Source organism: Peromyscus maniculatus, chromosome 10, assembly GCF_049852395.1.
Source record: "Peromyscus maniculatus bairdii isolate BWxNUB_F1_BW_parent chromosome 10, HU_Pman_BW_mat_3.1, whole genome shotgun sequence".
In the NCBI taxonomy this organism is placed as follows: Eukaryota; Metazoa; Chordata; class Mammalia; order Rodentia; family Cricetidae; genus Peromyscus; species Peromyscus maniculatus.
This window is the reverse complement of record NC_134861.1, coordinates 53943439-53964939: the sequence shown is the minus strand read 5'-3', so window position 1 is coordinate 53964939 and position 21501 is coordinate 53943439. Positions and strand designations below refer to the sequence as shown.

At 36.3% G+C, this 21501-nt stretch overlaps 1 protein-coding gene across 11 annotated transcripts in view; it reads right to left on the bottom strand.

The window, feature by feature from the left end:
* Positions 1-21501, bottom strand: part of Pcdh7 (protocadherin 7) — a 420558-nt gene that overhangs the window by 214237 nt on the left and 184820 nt on the right. The gene's annotated exons all lie outside the window — the stretch shown is intronic.

The following is a 21501-nucleotide window of genomic DNA, read 5'->3' as shown; positions in this document are numbered from 1 at the left end:
ACACATTAAAGGAATGTACAATATTGATGATATGACATATGATACATAATGTATATACTAAATGCTACTTATTAGCTGTCTGGAACTCTTAATAACAGCTACATACATTAACTCCGCATGAATTTGAATGTGACACAAGCATACATAGTTACTGTATTTATAGCCCACACTGCTCCTTTCCAGTATTCAGTTTAAAATTACTGTTGCCAAAACATAAATATAAATTTAAGAACCTTTTCTGACTGTTTGTAGCTTGAAAGCTCATGGTGCAAAAGTCTAATCAAAACTGTGACCAATAGGACTGTGGAGTTCTAAGGATTATCTGCACATGGTGGATTAGTAATGAGAAAGTTAATAATTGTGGCACTTGCCCCTAATTTATAAATTGGCTTTGTTAAAGACAAATATACGCTTCCACAAATCTCTCCCTTATTCTGCTACAGAGAAAAAATATTCCTGCAAAATCTGCACATTGCTGATATTTCTGCTACTACTTCATTCCTAATGAGCTTAATAGGAACATACAGTCTATGCAAAATCTTCTTTATCCTAGTTCAAGCTCTTAACATGGGTGGGCACTAAATACTATTATGGTCTTTATAATGTTTCACAGAATGGGATAGTAGTATGGAAAAATGGTTACAGGATTTCACTGTAGACAGCATGTACATCATGGGACCAACTCCCTGACAAAAACCCTAGAGACATGGACTTTATTTCACAAAGAAATTTTATCTTTTTTGTTAATATGATCATTATATTTTGCACCATTTCTAGAGATAAATCATTTTGGTTTATCTCACTTTTCATTTTTTTTTATATTTCCTCCCATTTGCCTTTATCAGATGGCAATAAAGTATCTGGAATTGTCTGAGGAATTCAGTCTCCCTTTGAAAATGACACCACTTCAGCTCTCTTAAAAGTTAAAACTGTTCTGCTCAGCCAACACTGCCGAACAGTGAAATATTAATGATTATTAATATTAATGATGTTAAGGCAGGAAATATGAAGGCCATGCAATGGGTTAAAAGTATTTGTCTATCTAAAAAGCAAATGGAAGGTTAAATGTTATTCTAAATTCTATTTTAATGACTTTCAGATCTTTGAGGTATAGTTTCAACTATCAAAAGGAAAAAACAGTTCAAAATGAACACAGAGACACATAAACTATACTAACACAGAAAGAAAATATGAGCGATTTTAGAAATGGTGTTTCATTTTGATACAAAAAATAGAAACTTTTGGGTGAAGGTAGTAGTCTCAAAACCTCTACTGAGATCTTTCTTCCCCCCTAAACAGTGCCACAACAGCAGGGAGACGGTCTACACTTCTAACGAAAAAAAATGCCAAAAATAAATGCAATAATTCCACAATGGATTATACAATGATTGTCATGAACTTAGCATTTCATTTTCTTGATTTCCTACCCCATTCTGATTGTGAATATTTTGATTTCCATAACTTATTTTAGAAGAGCATTAGAATTTTAAAATACTAAGTACTTAACCAAGCACTCAGTTCATCAGTTTCTTTTTTGTATGAAAGTTGTTTTGCTTAATATAGTTTCTAAATGAATGCAAATATTATTCACATTAAAACTCAAAATGAAAAGTATCACACAATGAGTGAGAATACACCCACCAATCACTTGATGTGCTCTTAAAATATGTCATTAGAATTCTATAGTTCTGCAATATCAACATTATATCACTATATGTTACACTTTGTTTCATACTTTATTATTTTATGTTTTATATTCTTGTATAGAAATCACTGTGGTGATGCATTTAAACTGATGAAGAGAACAAAGTTAGTATTGGAGCTTAACTAAATGAAGTATTGGTGCAAAGGTTAAAGTTCGACTTTCATAGTATGTCACACATATTCACTTAGTTGGAAATAGAGAGGTGGATGGATGAAAGGAAGAAGAGAGAAATATATGGGGGTGATGAAGAGAGAGAGACTTATATGCCATCTATCATCAAGTTGAATCAATTGAAAAAACTGTTAGGTTTTATAATAAGGATTATAATACAGAATTTATGTCTCCTCCATATTCAAAGAAGATGGACTAAAGTAGAAATATAGACAGTATGCTTACTTCTGACAAAAACTGTATTGTGTGTGTCATGGCACTGTTTTAACTACTGGTGATATAAAGTAGAACAGAGAAAGTGATGAGTCTGCAGTTTGCACACAACCTAGAATTACCTAGAAAATTTGTAAAAAATGAAATGCCCTTACCTACCACAACATAAACTAAATAAATGAGCATTAAAGATAAACTGCTTTAAAAATCACCTGAGTCACCACCATGTCTACAAATTCCATAATCAATTATAGCCATGTGCTGTTGTTCTCAGAGTACAAAAGCAGGGTCTGAAAGCATTCAACTCATGCACTTAAGAGTATGGAAATCATTTACCCCAATGAAGGGCTAAAAAGAGGCAGCAGCAACAGGGTTAGACAGTCTGGTCTGGGTAGTTGAATGGAAGTGGTCATCAATATGTCATGCTTAATTAACTCAGTATACTTGCACGCATTTGGTATGCAATATCATCCAAGGCCTTTAAAAATTGTATCCAGTGAAGAAGCTCAAAGGCTCATAGATCTACACACAAACAAAATGAAATGAAGCTTCCAATAAAATGCAAATGGAGAAGACATTATTAAACATACTAGGAATTGTAAGCGGTCCTTACAAGTTATTGAACCGAAGTGTCTATGACAGGACAGAGTTGAGGACCAATTAGAACTTTACTAGTGGGGGCAAAGAGGAATGATTAAATGAAGGAACTGAGTAGAAAAGTCTGAACACTGTTGAAACCCCTGAGACAGAAATAAAATGTTACCCTATGCTAAAAATAATGTGATCACTTCCTGGACAATCTAAACCATGGGGAACAAGGGATGGAAAAGAGAAAGAAGAAAAAGAAAAGCATTTTACCGTTTGTACAAACTAAAAGAAAGAGAGATTTAAGCAGAGATTTATTTGCTGATTCTTTTTTAAATTTATTTTATTAAATTTTCTATTCATTTTACATATCAACCACAGATCTCCCTCTCCCCCTACCCCCAGCCTTCCCCCTGAAACCACCTCCCATTCCCACCTCCTCCAAGACATGGTCTCCCATGGAGAGTCAGCCTACAGGCAAGACAGTTATTTATTTGTTGATACTTAATGTCTTTTATCATGAGCACAGAAAAATGCTCATGGTAAGGTGAGTTTTTAAGATGTAAAACTTGGTGTTCAACAACAGAAGGAAAAAGAAAAAGCTCAGTGATTGGTAAATTAAAACAGAGAAATATATTTAATTAGATTTCAAAGGACCACAAAATGAATTTCTTATCTTGGTGCATGTAAATGTGTATATAGGTTTTAAATGAGAAAAGCAATACATTAAAAATAAAAAAAGAGAAAAGCAAATATTTCAAATTCCCCTATAGATTTTCCATGTGACCTTGGACAAGTTAGTTGACCTTTGGTTCTTATGCCTTAGGCCCAGAGACTGTAAAATAGAGATAATAATATCTGCCCCTTAATTCTGGGAGAATTAATGAGATAGCTTATAAAAAGAGCCTTAAGCTCCCTCATAGACACATCCTATAAAAGGTACTATACCTCAGGCCATTGCTAAATAACCAAAGTTATCTCCCATCATTTTAGTTTGATTTTTTTTTTCTTAAAGAAAATATAGAGCTGGCTCAATAATTCACAAAGCTCCTAGGTAGACGTTCTAAAATCCACATAAAATGTCAAGCCTAATTTCATGCTCAAACCCACAAATTATTTATAAAATCATAGTGTACACACAATAGGTACCAAATATTCTAAGAACTATTTTAACTGTATCCCTCATTAGTACAATTATTTTGGTGGTCAATTAGCTTGTAAAGATATTTATCAACTACTTTTTGTGCTTCAGTACTACATACTAGAAGCTTGTACTTAAGGACACAATGGTAGGGCCTACCCACAATACTGTGGAGGTGGCCACAAATATCTTCAAATTCCAGATGAGATGCTCGCTCTGGGGTAATTAAGCTGCTTGTTCTCTCTCCAACTCCTAGGTTACAAAACCATATTTAGATTGCTTTAAAACTGTTATGGACTGGTAATCAGCATACTACACTCTTTATCATCTCGTCCACTGTTTTCTGGTATCACACAGAGGCAGTCTTCTTGTTTTTCTGTTGTCATGAACTTTGAGAAGTCAGCCTCTTCCCTCCCTCCCTTCCTGCTTGAAAATAGGAATGCAAGGGCAGCAGTGTACGACAATAGTGACCATTTGCATATAAAATTAATTCCATGAACTTAAAAGGACAAACACAGTGATATTGGTGGAAGTATTAACGCAACTCCATGTAGTTAAAAGGGGGGGTTATTTTGTGGGGTAACTTACAAGTAAGGGTTACAGGGTCCAGGAAAGGTATATTGCAATCCAGCAGTGTTCGTTGGAGAACTCTGCTCGATCTACCCGCAACGTCCAGGATCCAGGAACCAAGAGAGTTGGCACATCCGGATCTTGGGTCTTAAGGGCTCCTCTCTCAGCCCCACCTCATAGGCATGACAGTTACTGGAAACCTCAATGGGGGTAGTACTTCCGGGTCAAAGCTGGAACAGCTACCCACTACATCTCCCCTTTTTGTCTAAATAAGAATGTTCTAACCTAATACAAAACTATATACAATCAGAATGATTATCAAATATTGTCCAGGAGGAAAAAGGGATAATGACCTAGAAAAGATGAAACTACAACCAACAAGAACAACATCAAATAAGAGACATATACTAAAATCCAAAGAAGTCTAGAGCATGAGAAAAAAGAAAAAAAGAAAAAGGGAAGTGCTGTGGGTATTGCTCTGTATGCTGTGAATGTGTTGCTCTGATTGGTTAACAAATAAAGTGCTGATTGGCCAGTAGCCAGTCAGGAAGTATTGGCAGGACAAAGAGAGAGGAGAATTCTGGGAACAGGAAGGCTGAATCAGGAGTCACCAGCAAGACACAGAGGAAGCAAGATGTGAAGGCAGAACTGGGAAAAGGTACCAAGCCACATGGCTAAACACAAATAAGAATTATGGGTTAGTTAGTTTAAATGTAAGAACTAGTTAGTCATAGGCCTGAGCTAATGGGCAAGCAGTTTAATTAATATAAGGCTCTGTGAGTTTAATTGGGGGATGCTAGTGGGAAAGATTTGTCCCAACTGCTGGCAGGTTGGGACAAAGGAAAACTTCAACTACACAGTATAATCATTGATAATATATAAAATGCCCAGGTTGAATTTTCTTTGTCAGAAGTTTAATGTATATTTTTGAGGAAAGAAGTACAGATGATTGTGTAAAAACACATGTACAATAACAACACCTTTATTTTATTTACCCTAAATTGTTAAAACAATTTTTAAAAATCTATTATACCTGAAATGTGTTTATGCTGGGGGATGTCTTTCTTTATGCTATGAATATATGTTGTTCCCATTGGTTAGTAAGTAAGCTGCTTTGGCCTATAGTAAGGTAGCTTAGAGCAGGTGGGAAATTCAAGGAGAGAAATAGGAAAGACAGATTCTGGAGAGATGCCAGTCTGCCGCCCAAGGAGAAATATGCCAGCAGACTGGTAATGCCACAGCCATTTGGCAAAACATATCTTAATAGAAATGGGTTGATTTAAGATGATAGAGCTAGCTAGCCAGGAACTTAAGCCATTGACCATACAGTTTATAAGTAATATAAGCCTCTGTGTGTTTACTTGGATCTGAGAGGCTGTGGGACTGGATGGGACGCAGAAAACTTCTGACTACATGTTTATGATATTACATAAGCACACATTTGTAAAGATATTTACCTTAGGTCTACAACTAGCAAAATCTTTGAAGTTGCAACACACAGAATAAAAGATGCATGTTTCTTTGCTAAAGCAGCGATCAATTTTTGGGGAGAAAAAGGGAGACTTAAGCTTAGTAAGTCCTGTCTATTATACATTCCATTCCTCAGAGTGAAAGAGTAAATGCAACACTGGGTTAAGAGTGCAGATACTTTGCCATTAGAGTCCGTTTTTTAAACCTAGTGACACAACCTTTATGGGAATTTTATTTGCAAGAGGATGGGCCCCAAAGGATGCTATCTATTGGAAAACACCTCAGGTTAAATCTTTTTCTTATTGAATACTGCTGTGTCTAACAGACGACTTTATTGGGAACTTTAAATCTGCACCTTCTCTTTTAGCTTCAGTAGTTTCTCCATAAATTGTCTCCTTATCTGGAACTCACATACAGCTGTCTCAGTCACATCAATTATTTCTGAATGGGCTGAAAGGCTTTTTTTTATTTTTTCCAATTCACTTAGTTATGTCCATCAAACAGACTTCTAATGACTCTTTGTCAGTCATAAAGCACCGAAACAATCATAAGGAGGCTCTTGCCCTAGGTGGAGCGGTGCATTCTATGTAAAAAAACAGAGCTCTTTACTGCTGGGAGACCTTTCCCTGCAAATGAACACAGGCTTGATGAATTTGTAAACATTCTCAGCCAGTGTCAATGCTACTGAATAAACATACCTAGGATTCTACAGTGCATTAGTGGCTAGAATATTTGGCAGGACCCTCAAACAAACTTTAATCAGGTCTTTAAACTTTTTAGGGGTGCCTTCATGTACTGAAGCCTCAACATTCCTCCACACTTCAAAATGCCTGTCTTTCTTTCATGTCGATAGATGAAAGGATGTTGAGAAGACTCGTGTTGAGGCATGTGGATTAGTTAATTACAACGCTCATTTGGGGAAAGTTAAATAGCTATTGCTTTACTGGTGTGCAGTTATATATTTGACATCGCTGTTTGCATGTGCACTTGAGAAATTAAGAATCCAGAGGTATATTTCTTAGGTCTACAGATCGGGGTGTGTTACTACAAAAGAACGGTGATTCTAGGGATGAAACAGTGGTTCCTCACACCAGCAATGTACAATCTGCCTTCCACTCCAGATGTCCCTTCTCCAGGCCTTGTTTAGAGGCATCATACTTTGTTCTGATTTTACAAATTAGAAAAAAAATATTGCTCAATTTCAAAGTGAAAACCACTGCAAGAACTACTTATTCTGAAGGTGGAAACTGGCCTCTTTTTGTTTTTTGTTTTTTTTTTCTCTCTTATGAAAAACATCAGGAAACAGAATAAGCAAAGCTGAAAATTCTTGGCAAAAAATAGCCATACTAAGTAGAAAATATCTTAGAAAAACACAACGCACTGAGATGATACACTATGGCCACTATTAATTGATGTATTTTCCACCATTTATTATTGGTTCCTTTTAAACATAGTCCACAGTTTGATAAACCTTTCTTCATGTAGGACCAAAATATAAACATTTCTGACTCTTTGAGTCATAGACAGCTACTTCAGTTACCCAGCCCTGCAACTGTGATGTGAAAACAGTCATTGAACACACAAAAGTGAATGGACAACCACATCTGGGGGACACTTTACTTGTGGACACAGCATTTTGAGATTCTGATAATATTTCCACTCAATAAAATGTTACTATTGTTATTTTTCAATATTTACAACTAGGAAGAACAGAATCAATCCTATCTGGCTGATGATTCAAAAAGAAGCAGAAGACCAGATTGGGCAGAAATTCCTTATTCTGATACAATCCAGTACAAGATGTTGTACAAAGATGCCATGAAAAATTAGACCTATTTATTCAAAAGGATATTTTACAGTTAGTGGGTTGTTTGGATGCTCGAGTTCAGAGACTTGTTGCTAAGCCTTTAATTTGTACATATGCCTTACTCATTATTAATAGCACAAGATACTGGTGCACAAAAGAACATTACACAGATTTGGTTCATTTTTCTCCTTGTTATTTACTGTGAATATAAGACTATACCCTCCCCTAGCTAAGTCTCAGGAGCATCAGAGATGAGGGAACAGAAACATGAGAAGAATTGAAGAATGGGAAGGAGTGCTATGAAATACTGTTTTCTGGAAGTGATATAGAAGATGTAACCATGAACATACAGCAGCTATGGCAACCTACAGAAAGCCTACAGAAAACAATATGACAGGAGGTAAGAGGGTAACCAGCTGCAAGGAATGTAAAAATGGGAAGGGGATAACAGTGGGTGAATATGTATACAATACATTGTATACATGTGTGAAATTGTCAAAACTAAATTCAAATATTAAAGGAAACCGAGTTAAAATGAAACAGCTGTTCTTCACAACTGGATAGAATGGAAGGTTCTCTAGTAAACTAGGAGTAAGTCATGTTGGTGTTTCCTTTTGACACGAAGTCAAAACAAAAACAAATGAACAAAAGGCTGTTCTGGACACATCATTGAACCTCTTTTGAATTAAAAATCGTGTTACTCTTCCATCTCTACAGCAAGAAGAAAACACAGAGCTCAAAAGATGTGTATCTTTGGGCATGACTTCCTTCAGCACAGATATTTTCACCTTCTGAAAGAATGATTCCAAATAAAGATATGCCAGATGCTGACAGAAATGTGGATCCATCTTATTCCTAACAGCTTCCCATAGAGTTCCAATGATGAGATAAAACTGAACACTTACATAAGAAATGTATATTGAACCAACCACTTTCACACTGGATTTAAGCCCTGCTTCTCAAGACAGAAGTTATAACATTCTGTGAATGGGGCCAAGAACAAGCAGGCAAGGGAAGTTATGACCCCAGGGAAGGACAAAGAAATGCTATTAAATGGACATAGTATCAAATTGCTCTCCAAGTTCTTACCTTTATACCCATAGAGTGGGGCAACTCTCTACCCTCTTTAGACAAACTGTTTTTTTTTCAGGCACTTAATAATGAGACCCATGATTGGTCAACATATAGAGAAAAAAAGAGCATAGAATCTTTATCCCCAAGTGATACATTAGTATCATAGGCTAGGTGTGCTCCAGTCAATGGCCCTAAACCCAGGGAGATAATAGCAGCACCAACCAAATAAATTCAGTGATTGAGAGAGAAGAGAGAGGAGAGAGAGAGAGAGAGAGAGAGAGAGAGAGAGAGAGAGAGAGAGAGAGAGAGAGAGAGAGAGAGATTATGAAATCTGTTGGGAGGATCTGAAAGGGAGGGTATACATATATGGGATTCTTTAAAAAAAATGAGTGAATCCCTCCATTGGAAGCTTGTATGGCATCCTCTTGTACCAGAAAGTCTGTTCTCAAGGAGAAGGCACACAGTCCAGTTCAGAGATTCTGGGTTCTGCTTCTGAAATGCATTGTGTCTTCAGCAGAAGGGACTTATCTTCTACTTCTGGGGGGTAGCTAAGGGCAACAGCTATAAGCTATATGGTTTGAGGCTCTATTGGACAACCCTAACCAACTACACTAAAAAGAGTTTCCCATGCTTGTTGTGGAGGTTTTTGTTAGTTATGTTTGGTTAATTAAGGGGGCATTGTAAATACAAATAAGAGGATTTCAGTTAAACTCTGTATGTATACTTATACACAGACTTACATGTATTATAAGTTCTTTTTGAAGGTGGATAGATAATAGTATAATTTCTTACGATTTTTTCAGACATCCTTACTGTTATTTTACCCTCCTTTTTCCCTCTTCTCTATTCCTTTCTATCTTCCTTAATTAGAGTCTCCTATTTCCTCCATCAGATTACTTATACCATACGATCCCTCTCTCTTTTAAAAATAGAATCTTCTTGAATTTCTTACATATTGGTTACCCTGAAGAGTAATGAGAAAATGATTGATGCTTAAATATTTTATACTGTAATATTTCTTATACACAGAGCACACCAGTATGTCTTTTTAATAATATTAACCACATAAGATAAATTTTCCAGGATGAATTGCTGCAGGATGAATTCCATAGTTACTGTCCAATGGAACGGAAACATATACATGTTCTAGTAACCTGCTATTCTGAGACAGTGGAAACAAAGAAGCCTGTTTTTACCAGTAAAATCATTTAAGTTAAGATCTCCCACACAGAATTTTTTTTTTGCTATTTCTTTTACTATTTTTTATTTTTTTGTTTCTTTTACTATTTTTTAATTAAGACATGATTACATTATTTCTCCTTTTCCTTTTCTCCCTTCAACCCCATCCATGTCCCTCCTCAGTCTCTCTTAAATTGATGGCCTCTGTATTACTTTTATTATTATCCATATACAACCTGTGGAGTCTATTTAGTGTAGCTTGTCTATGTATACTTTTAGGCCTAACTACTTTGTACTGGATAACTAATCATGAGTCTCATCCTTTGGAAAGGCTAATTCTTTCTCCTTCTTAACTGTCATTAGTTACCTGTAGTTCTTTTTCTAGGAGTAAGAGTGGTACCCAGTAAGACTTCCCCCTTCTGTATTAGCATGTCTATTGATATTACCATTAATCAAGTCTTGTTTAGGCACCTGTATTGTTGAGGTATCATGGATGTAGCTTCCTTATTTCCAGGAGACAAAAAAATCTCCCAACAGAGTTTCAGGTCTTATGGCTCTAACAATCTTTTTTGATCCTCTTTGTTATATCACCTTAGCCATAAGTGCTGGGGCTGTATTTGAGATGTGGCCACCTGGTGTGGGATCCCCAGACACACATTTAATCATATTATGCATACTTTTAGGTATATATATATAACAATGTCATTCCTTGAGGCTTTTACATGCAATATTGGTGTGATTTGTTCATCTTCCTTTCTCTCTTGTTTTGACTTCCCTAGCAGGTCCTCTGCCCATTTTCCCCATCTCCCTGTTCTTTCTTTATAGAACAAGAAGCGCCATGCTCCAGAATTAGTACTATCTAGACTATATAATAGACAGTCTAGCAGGGTACCACCGTGAAAGTGTTAGCAAGTCGCTCTCATATAGAACCTGTCAAGTCTTTATTTTACTTAACAAAGCATCTTGAGTCCACCACAGTATCATAATCCATGTATATGGATTTCTTAGCTCATAAATTGTTTTTCAAGTCACCAGTATTATGGTGCGTGAAAACGTGCTTGGAATCTAGATCAGAAAACGCTATAATCAAATCCTAACCCTAGCTTTATTCACATCATGATTTGAGAAAAATCATTTCATCTGCCTGAACTTCATTTCTTACCAATTAAAATAATAGTTTCTAGTAACTGGAATACAAATATCAAGGAAAAGATAGTCTTGTAAGTATTAGAAGCTGCTCTGTATAAAATTAATTCATATAAAACTTGATATAACAACATATCACTGAATAACATCTGCAGATTAAATAAGCACAAATGGAAGCTTAAGATATTGCAGATATTTGCTATATTTGATTTTGGTGTTGCTGTTGATAATCGTTTTGGTGATATATGTATTTGTATGTATGAGTTTCATATAATAATAAAAATTATGGTTTGGGTTTCTAGTATCCACCAGTAGCAAATAGTTCTAAAATGACAATTTGGATTTCTCACCAAGAATTATTTGTTTTGTTTTCTTTCCTTAAAGGTTAAGGTTAACTGGAGGCCAGAGAGACAGTTCAGGGGTTAATGGCTTGACTGCTCTTGCAGAAGACCCGGGTTGGGTGCCCAGCACCCACGGGGAGGCACACAACCATCCATAATTCCAGTTGCAATGCATGTTTTACATTCTTCTGACCTTTGTGGCTGTTGTGAACATATTACACATATATACATAGGGGCAAAATACTCAAAATTAAATAAAATAGATAAATCTAAATAATGTTTTAAGATAACATTAATCTTATGTGAATGTATTTTGAGAGAAGCAGAACACCACAAGCTCATTGCTACATTTTCTTAACTCACAACTAAGTACAAAACAGTACTGATGCAACATGAAATGAACTCAATGATCTAAAATCTAGGAGACATCAAAGGAGGAGGACATCAGGGGTCAGCCACACAGCCACACAGCCACACAGCCACACAGCCACACCGCAAGCCACGGAGTAAAAGTAAGATACAGAAGTAAGAGAACAGGAAAAGCCCAGAGGCAAAAGGTACAAGGGACAGAATAAGTTAAGCTAAGGCCGGGCATTCCTAAGTAACAATAAACCTCTGTGTGTGATTTATTGAGGAACTGGGTGGCAGGCCCCACAAAAGAGACAAAAAACAAACAACAACTTGCAGATGCCATAATCCCCAAGAAGCCTTACTTTCATGCACAGTGGATGAGAATTTCCCTGCTTTGGATCTGCCTTTAAACGTTTTCCTTACACCAAGATCTCAAACAATGTGAATAGCTAATGATTTGGGGAGGGTTATAATCAGTTCTATTTTCTAATTCCCTGAAGTATAAAGTTGAAGATGCTAGTTAATAGACTTTCTCTATTCTGGCAATTCATTAGAAAGTATATTTGTAATCAAATCAAACACATCTAATTGTTTCAATATGTATTAATTATTTTGAATAAATATTTGAAGGTATTATTACAGACCTTAATGCATATTATAGCTTTTTTGAACAGTTTATCTATTATACTCTCATTTCAATACCAGTAATTAAATATTGTCTAAATTATTACACTATATATGATACAATAATACCAACTAGTAATATATTTTGACATTTTTCTTTTTTTAAAGGTATAGCCCTGATCTGTGAGATTGAAAGAATTATATTTGAAGAGTGGCCCAATATTAAATATGAAACATGGTACAGTAATTAGTATTTCAGCTTCAATATCTTCAACATTAAAATGAGTTGTAGCACATGATAGTTCATAACTTTTTCAGCTTTATAATTGTCTTCAACTGGAAGAATGTATGTGCTGGATTAGTGATTAAATCATTGAAGTACATTATTTTAAAAATAAACTTTGTTCATCCATTAAGAAAATCCAAATACTTCATAGTCTTTAAAATATTAATACAGCTGGGTGGTGGTGCTACATGCCTTTAATCCTAACAAAAAGGAGGCAGAGGCAGGTAGATCTCTATAAGTTTGAGGCTAGCCTGGTCTAAAATGTGAGTTCCAGGACACCCAGGACTGTTACACAGAGAAACTGTCTCAAAAAAACAAAAAGGAAAAAAGAAAAATATTAATACCTTAGGAATACTTACTCATCAAATGAACATCACAAACAAAAAAATTGCATGGTAATCAAACATTTTAATTAATTATATTGATGAAGTGTTGAAAAATGGCAAGCTGCCCCTGAGCTTAAAATCTTAGTGAATATGGAAAGGCATCCTCTAAATTCTGTCTATAAAAGATGCTTATCTAAATCTTTCTTATCCTCTGAAAGCACCTATTCTGTGCTCCTTATCCGAGCAGCCAACTACGATTCTAATTGTGTCCCTACTATGTGCAATGTTAGCAAGGGAACATTCATCTCTGGGATGTATAATCCAAAGAGCAGGTGTTAGCAAGTTTGGGATAAAACACAGTGATGAAAGCATGAGGGACCACAGTTGGACTTCAGTCCCCAATTCATCTGAGATACATCTTCTTGTAAGTCTCTTTGTTGATATACACAGGAAAACAGAGGGAGTCCTAGGTAAGGAGAGAATATTGACAGGCAACTAATGAGAAAAATAGTATCTTCACAATAGCATTCAATCTCACAAAGACTTATTAAGCTCTTGCTTTGTGCCTACCACTGGGCTGAAGCATCTACAGCTGGTAAATTCCGTCATTAAACCCAGTTGGGCAAGGTGAAGATTAATCATTAAAAAGCTCTCACAAACTACAAGCCAAGGCTTCTTTTCTTTTGTGCTTTTCAATCTGGTATCGTGGTAATCACGCTCGGTTCTCCCGCTTCTCACTTGCCTTGCGTGATGCCCCTACACACCTATCGCGCGTTCCAGAAACAGCTGAACGAGATCGATAAACCTGTGTGGTAAATTACACAGTTGGAGGCCAGTCCACAGCAGTTCATGGGGGCAATGCTGAAGAACCAAGAGGCATTCCAGCAGGAATGGCTAGGTTTGTAAATGTTAAAAAAAACATTAGAAATAAACACACAAGCAGCGTCCGGGGGAAAAAAAAAAAAAAAAAGCTTTGAAAAGCTACCTTGTAAAACACAGAAGCACAGACAGGGGCCTGGGGCAAAAGCTCTACCGTCAGTTCTCCTTTATTGAAATGAATGGAAATGAAACATGCTTTTGCAGAGCCGCTCAAGCAGATGCTCCATTTACTTCTTCATTTCCCCCCTCTTCTATCTCAGCTATTTCATCCAGACTGCACCTGGTGAAATCTGTTAAGGGAGCGCTATACATTTAAAATCCTGGAGTGTTCATATTGTATGGAATGAAGGTTTGTGTCCTTAGATACCTTTCCTTACTCTATTTTGGATTCAAGCCTCCGAACAGAATCAAGAGAGACAAGTGGAGGAAGTCACTGAACTTTCACTGAAACATTGAATGATGAAATGGAATGGAACCTAACTTTGGAGCCAGTTTACTTCTGGGGTAAGTCACCCTTCTGTGACCTCTCTTTTATTGACTTGTTTCATATAAATTATCCAATTATTTTTTAAATCTACCAGGCAACATGTAGAGTACTACATTCAATGGCATGTCTATGCTAATTTTTTTGCCTTTTATCTTTTTTTTAAATATTTTATTTTATAAATAATTTAGTTTTACATATAGATTCCCCTGTCCTCCCTCCTCCCACCCCCCAGCCTTCCCACCCCCAATCCGCCCCCATTTCCCTCCTCCTCCAAGGCAAGGTCTCCCCTGAGAATTCAGTCCAGCCTGGTAGATACAGTTGAGGCAGGTCCAGTTACCTCCTCCCTGCACCAAGCCTGAGCAAAGTGTCTCAGCATAGGCCCTAGGTTCCAAAAAGCCAGCTCATGCACCAAGGACAGGTCCTAGTCCCACTGCCTGGGGGTCTCCTAAACAGTTCAAGCTCATCAACTGTCTCACTTATCCAGAGGGCCTGGTCCAGTTCCATGGGGGCTCCTCAGCTAGTTTGGCTCATGTGTTTCCACTAGTTTGGCTATTTGCCCCTGTGCTTTTTCCAACCAAGGTCTCAATATGTCTTTATTCTTTATCATGGATCTGGATCCAGTGATTAGAAAAAAAAATAAGGAAAAGAGTGAAAGTCAGAAAAAAGTTGTTGTTGTTGTTTACTTCTTAATGAAGTTTATACGCCAACTGCAGGAAACTATGAGTGCTTTTTCTTACCTGTAAAGGAGAATTAAGGTTGCAGATAGAAGGACATTTGCCAACCATCTGACCTTCGAGTAGGGAGGTACAATTGGATTGTCTGAGTGTATCCAGTGGATTCACAAAGGTTATATAAAGTTGGAAAAAAGAATCTTTAGAGGAAATCAAAGTGGAGCAAGAAGGACTCTGGTCCCTTCCCGTTGCTTAGATGTTGGAAAGAGGGGACTACATCCCAGGGACACAGATAACCCCCAAAAGCTTTTAGAACTGATGGAACAGTTTTGCCATAGAACTTCCTGAATGTCCACTGTATTGCGAGCTCCTGACTCCTAGCCTGCTTAGATACATTTTGGTTCTCTGCAATAAAGAAATGCAAAGTAGGGTTTATATGGTTTTTAGCCATTGTGTCCACAGTAACTGGTTCCATAGCAAAGAAAACTTTACACAGGACCATACATGGACCTTACATATGGGAGAAAGAGAAGAGAGAGTAGCTGAGTTGGTCTTCACATTTGTGATAAATTCGTCTCATTTAAATTTACATTCATATCCAAATGTTGGGGCAAAATATGTTACTCCAAAAATTATCACAGAAAACATTTAAATATATGTGTCATCTATGTGAACTTATTAGTTTGGTAATTATAACACAGCTCACAAAAGACATCTTTATAGTCTTATGTGTGTGTATGTTATTTGTTACAGTTTTTTGAGATAATTTCTTGCTATCCATCTCTGGGTGACATGAAACTCACTCAGTAGACAAACTTTGTCTGGGTGCTGTGATGGTCTTCCTGCTTTTATCATTTAAAGACTTTGAGTACAGATATGCAACCAATCATGTTAATGTCATCATAATGCAGTGGAAACAACAATTAAGGACAAAACAAATAGATGAAGAGCAACCAAGACTCTGGGATACCTGTGTGAGGGGAAAATACCACAGATTTAAGTTTGAGTTTTCTTAGGTAAAATCAATTTAGATTAACATAATTTATTTGTCAGCAAGTATAAAGTGACTAATCTTAGGTTATTAATTGGTCTGAGGAAAGATGCACCTCTGGTGTATATATAGATAATAACCTTTACTTGTAAAGATATAAAGAAACTTAAAGAATAAAATGGCTTGGTCTATAAGCAATAACGATGAAGTACATACACATAGGAGGTATCTATGTTTCATAGAATTTTAGAAAGCATTAGAAACAGTCTATGAAATTAGAAAAAAAAAGTATTTTTTCTTACCACACTAGAATAGGAAGAAAAACAATGATGTTGATGATAATGAGTACCTTGATTTCAAGAATGGTCTAATCTACCCTAGGGAGGGCTATTAAATCATTAGTGTCTAGCAGTAATTTTCATTCCTTATTTGTAGATGTTTTTTTTTCTTTCCTAAATTCTTTCTCCTTTCATCTTTTTGAGAAAAATAATATATTATGGGGAGATGAATTCTACATCTGCAAAGCTTGAGCTTCTTAGGAAAAATAAGAAAGAGGAATTTACTAAATAGCAACAAATGTTGGCATTTTGTGATTCTTTGGGGAAGTATGGATATCTACAATCCAGCTATGAGATAGGGACTTAAGCGTGATTGATTTCCGTATAGTAAGCTCATAAAACCCTAGAGTTCAAAGTCAAAGCATATTTGGTAAAGTAATCTAGCTCTCCAATGTTCACCGTAAGTTATTCAAATATTGAGTGCTACAAAAAGAATTTATTTTATGTATCGTCTTATTATGTTTAGTGATTGAATTCTTAGGCTGATGGACATATGGACATTTTGAAGCATGTGCCAGAAATAAACCCACACAGCAACTGCCCAACAGCCATACTTTATTAGCACTATTGTTTAGCTTCCTAATCCGCTTTACCTCCACATCTGTCAGAGATTTGATGGGCTGAGCTTACAATATTCTTATTCTTTGTTTGAAAGAAAAAAAAAAGACCCTGCGATCATTGTATTTTAACCCCAGCATCATATTTTACATGTTTATAAACTTTGCCATTTCCACACATTACATTACCTTAATTTTCACTTTAAAAGTGCAAAACTTTCAACATATGTGACATCTATCCATTGTCAAATTTATTATACAGTAAAACGTTTGACTCACTGGGGTTTCTGCACCCTTGGATCTCACCACAAGCTATTCCTATATTAACAAACAGCAGTAATAATAAACACAGGACAAACTGTTATTCTGGGGGAAGAACAAGATAATCTTCATTTTTTTAAAATGATTAGCTTCAGTTTTTAATGAAAACTGCTTTATATTTGCAGATCATAAATTAAAGATGGTATTTTTATCTACACTCAATCTGACAGAATTCTAAAGTTAAAAAAATATAGCTATGTCTAAAAAGGGCATGGACATATTAAAATAACTAATAAAGAGAAAGAGAAGCCCAATTGTAATAGACAATTCTTAGGCAACACTGGAAGATGGGAAACTGGCCTTAGCAACAACCTAGACAAAGAGCATGGAATTAAAATGCATTGTGATTTGCTCTAATACTGTCTGCTTACTGTTTGTCCATTCAGACATCGTTCCCTTGAAATTGTGACGCTATGGGTAAGTCTTACTGTTATTCTGCATTTCACAGAAGATGCCAGTGCCTATAAAGAGAGTGTGGCCACACTCATGCAGCTGCTGAGCGATCCACAGATGGGCTCTTACTCATCGGGCAGTAATGTGGCCTTGGCTGAACTTAAGCAGTTGATAAACAGTCAGGGAGACTTCTGCATATGTTGATAAGAGAACTTGTCTAACTAAGCCATCCTTTAGCACAGGCCAGATTATTTGAAGACAAAGAAAACAATGTTAGGACAGTGTGGACTGCAAGAAAGAAACCATTCTAAGAAGAATAAAGTCAATTATTTTAGCTGGCACTGATAGGTGTTTTTTTTTTCCATGTTCCTCCAGATGGAAAAATTAGACAATGATATTTTAATTCCACTGGACATTATCTGTAGGTGATGGTTGTTATATTTAAGCCAAGTCTAAAAGAAAAGTGTTGCTGTACTTTCCATGATCTGAGCTTGAACCATTTTCTTGAAGTCAAATATACTTCCTCACTTATTTTAAACACATCGGCATTTTACAATCCAGGTTGCACATCTGAATCACCTGGGAAACTAAAATTAAATAAATATATTAAATAGAAAATTAATGACTAGACTACATTCCAGATGTGTTCTAGGCATGAAGTTGAATAGCTATGTCAACAGAGTTAAAAAGTCCATTCTGGACCTAAAACAAAATGGAAAATTATTCCAGTTTTAATTTGCCTTGGCTGCCAATTAAATCTCAGTATTCAATCATTATATATTTATAAGCCTATGCAATGGAAGTATATTTACCTGTTCCTCTCAGTGTGGTTTTAAAGGTACCATTTGTAGTTTAGTGGTCTGATCTTGAGTGTAATCCTCTATAAAATGTCTCACCCTTGGAAGTACATAGTTTACATTTTAAAAACAAGTGCAGGAAAACTTGAATGAATATCTCATCCCATTTACATTATATCTCTAGCATGAAGACTAGCTTGGGTTCTATTTTTTGGACTGCTAATACATTCTAAGAAAAGTAATTTGTAATTAAAATCAGCTTGGGATTTTGTTCAGACACAGAATGACTAATCGGCTTTTATTTATTAGCTGGTATTGGAGTAAGCAACATGTGATTTTTTAAAAAGGAAAAATTTCTCTTCAGGAAGTTATCTAACACTTATCAAGAGACATTTAAAGCTATTTTTTTCCTGTTAATTAGCAGCCAGTCATGTAGGACTAGTGAGAGTTTTATTTCTCACATTACTCACAGTTACTGCCATTTCTGACTTGGTTTCCATGTGGTAAAAGGCTAATGTCTCCTTTAAGACTAGGATGGCTTTAAAAAGTGCTATCACTAAGTAGCGTTATGAAACATTTCCAAAGCCATGGCTTCCCCACTTCCTCCAGATCTCTGACATTTCTATAATATACATACATATCCTTTTCATTTTTTTTCTTCTTCAAAACCTCTCAAGTTGTTCTGTTGATATATTATACCACAACCACCTAGGGCAATTTGACTTTCCTCTGTCCTGTGATTTCTATGCTGGATTCATAAATAAGCATGGTAACAATAATGAGAGTAGGTATCTATGCATTGCTCCCTACATTCTATATTGCTTTCCTCAGTTAACATGATTATCCTCAATTAACCTCAAAAATCCCCTGTGTCATAGGGAGGTCTTCCACAATTGATGTAAATTCCAAGAATTATTTCACTGGGGTTAATATTATTTTAAAAAGAATGCAAATGACCAAGCCCCCCCCCCATATGCCAGACTTTATTGACTCCCCAGAGGAAGCCTTACCCTCTCTGAGGAGTGGATGAGAGTGGGAGGGGAAGGTGGGTGTGAGCAGGAGGAAGGGTGGGAGGGGGAACTGAGGTCAGTATGTGAAATGGAAAAAAAAAAAAAAAAACACGAAAAAAGGAGAAGAAAATGAGAATGAGATGGAAGGCAAGAACTTCCCAACTCTCCCCTTAACTGGAAACCAGGGTTGGTACACTTGCCATCCATGCTTCAGCTGTCCACTTGAGCAGCAATTCAGTAACAGATCTTGAGTTCCCAGCTTTCCCCCTTGATTTGGAAACCTAGCATTTCTATTCATTAGGTCTACAATACAGGGCAAAATAATTCCTGTCTCAATTTTCAAGTCTCTAATATGGAGACAAACTGTGCTGTAACTGATGGATTTTTGTTTAAAAAATATATAGCAATCTCAATCTCTGTGTACATGGAAATCACTTTAGAGAAAGCCCCTAGCCATGCGTTCAGAATATAAAGTGTTCAGAGGATTAAAAGAAAAAAAAATATCTTCCCCCAGTTACTGAGGTAGGTTTTCTTTATATATATATATAAAGAAATATATATATATATATGATGTAACACTAGTCACATTACTTCACTCCTGTTATATTCATACCATCATCAATATCCTTATTTTTATGGGAGACTGTGAGATGAAACTTACAGCAGACAATAAAATGGGATTCAGCTTCACTGATAATCAGGAAATTTAGTTACTGCAAGCTCGACCACCAATTACTACAGTGATTTCAGCCTCTGTCACTGTCTGACCACCACATGCATTTGATTAGGGCTTCATGAAACAAAGGAAATGTAATAAAGCCATAGCCAACTGGGTCCTCATTTTTTTAAAAAGGATTCTGAGAAAAGTTAAAGAAATAGTTGCCAAAGGTTAGAGTCAACAGCTGAGAGAACCCACAGATGACATCTTGACAACTACCTAATGCCTTGGGCTCCTCCTAGAAGACCTGTCACTGCTGCCTGGAAGCTAAAGGACTTGACTAAAATCAGCAACAGACGACAAACTTCGTGCTGAGTACACAGCAGTCTGCCCTGGGTGAGCCTCTGAGAGACCCGTACCTTCAAATGTATCTTAAGGAACCAGGGATAATAGACAAATTGAAAATGAGGTGAGAGGTGACTATTTAGCAGAAATATCTTAGAAAAGTCAAGTTTATCTTTTCAAATTGAGTATGAAGCACTATCCCTAGGGTCACTCATTATAAAGTGACTTTAGGTACATTTAAAGGGATCGGGAGAGAAATGTCTAAGAATTTGCATTGTTCTGCAAAATTCTTCTTAAAATATAATGCAATTCAGAATAAAGGGTTTCAATTTTAAAAAATCATTGATGACAGGAAGAAATAAACTTTCTAATGCTATCCTGTTCACATCCACGTGAAAGGGAAGTCTCCTTAAACTGTATTTTCTGTTACTTCATGCAGAACACTGATTTATATTACTTTATTTCTGTCAAATCTCATTCCATTCTATTTCATTTCATTCTATTCCATTCCATTCTCTTCTATAATGTAAAAGTGCTGGTTAAGAACCACTGAATAGATGTATGATCCATTATGGCCTCTCCATCTCAGTGGGAGTAAAATGGCATTTGTCAAAAAAATAAAGACTTCAGCCCCAGCTCCAACCCAAGCACTGCCTTCTATAGTGTTGTGATAGGGGTCAGAGGTTTTCTCTAAACATACTGCAGAAATCTTTGACCTGAAAAGTTAAAAATGACATTCAAGAAGAGCTGATCTCTCATTCACAGATGTCCTCCACCTTACTGTTCCTATATGCTCTCCCTTAAAAACCAGAACTGGAGCCAACCTTGATAATACTTCAATTTGATGTCTGATACCATATTTAACAGATGAATGAACTGAGTCTCAGAACACAAATGTCAGCCATAAATTTAGTACCTCTTTCAGATTGTGTGTGTGTGTTTTCTTCCCAGTGCTGAAGACTCCTTCACTCATGACTGCTGTGGGATGTCTTACTGTATGCTGTGAATATGTGTGGCTGCCATTGGATAATAAATAAAGCTGTTTTGGCTTACGGCAAGAAAGCT